We start from the raw sequence: 1,496 nt of genomic DNA, 5'->3' as shown, positions 1-1,496 counted from the left end.
CCACCCTCAGAGATAGATTCCAAAGAACCGCCCTGCGCTCTCATACCACCTGCAGCAACAGATTCCAAAGAACCACCTACAGCGACAGATTCAAAAGAACCGCCGGAGCTCTCATACCACCTACAGCGACAGATTCCAAAGAACCGCCCTGTGCTCTCATACCACCTACAGAAATAGATTCAAAGTGGACTAAAGACTTAAATGCAAGACCTGAACCCGTGAGACTTCTAAAAGAAAACATTGGCAGATGCTCTTTGACATCGGTCTTAGTAATATATATATATGTATATGGAAATATTTTGATTTGTCTCCTCCGGCAAGGGAAAGAAAAGTAAGGATAAACAGATGAGACAGCATCAAACTAAAATGCATCTGGACAATGAAGAACATTATCGACAAAATGAAAAGGCCACTCACGGAATGAGGGAAGATATTTGCAAGTGATAATCTGATAAGGAGTATCCAAAATATACCAAGGACTCATACAACTCGACATCAAAAAACAGCTGAAAAACGGACAGAGGGTCCAAATAGACGTTTTTCCAAAAAGGAGATGCAGGCGGCCGACAGGCACACGGAAAGATGCTAAGATCAGGAACTATGAGGGGCATGCAGATCATAGCGCCAGTGAGCTACCACCTCGCACCTGTCAGAACGGCTATCATCGAAGAGAATACATATGACGAGCGCTAGCCAGGGTGCGGAGAAGAGGGAACCCTCGTGCGCTTCCATGGAAAGGAAAACCGGTGCAGTCATGATAGAGAACAGCGTGGAGGTTCCTCAGAACCTGAAACTGCCTGGTGCAGTGATCCCAGGCCCGGGGAGTTATCTGAAGAAGATGGAGACACTAAAGAGGTACCTGCACCTCCGTGTCCATCACAGCACTGTTACAACAGCCAAGATATGGAGCCCGCCTAAGCGCCCATCCACAGACAGTGATGAAGACGCTGCAGGTGTGCACAACAGAACAGCACTCGGCCATCCAAAGAACGGAATCTCGCCGTCGGTGACAACATGGATGGGCCTAGAGGGCATTACTGGAGAAGGCAATGGCACCCCCTCCAGTGCTCTCGCCTGGAGAATCCCAGGGACAGGGAGCCTGGGGGGCTGCAGTCCATGGGGTCGCTCAGGGTCGGACACGACTGAGCGACTTCGCTTTGACTTTTCACTTTCATGCACTGGAGAAGGAAACGGCACCCCACTCCAGTGTTCTTGCCTGGAGAATCCCAGGGACGGGGGAGCCGGGTGGGCTGCGGTCTATGGGGTCACAGAGTCGGACACGACTGAGCGACTCAGCAGCAGCAGCAGAGGGTATTATGCTTCGTGAGGTTAAGTCAGACAGCGAAGAGACAAATACTGCAAGATTTCATTACATGTGGAATCTAAAAAACAAAACAAGTGAACAAACGTAACATAACAGAAACAGTTATAGATACAGAAAACGGGTGGTTTCCAGAGGGAAGAGGGGTGAGGAGAAGAGAGAGAAAGCAAGAGCA

This window comes from Oryx dammah, unplaced genomic scaffold, assembly GCF_014754425.2.
Source record: "Oryx dammah isolate SB20612 unplaced genomic scaffold, SCBI_Odam_1.1 HiC_scaffold_3, whole genome shotgun sequence".
In the NCBI taxonomy this organism is placed as follows: Eukaryota; Metazoa; Chordata; class Mammalia; order Artiodactyla; family Bovidae; genus Oryx; species Oryx dammah.
The sequence above is the reverse complement of the archived record's forward strand: the minus strand, read 5'-3'. Positions refer to the sequence as shown.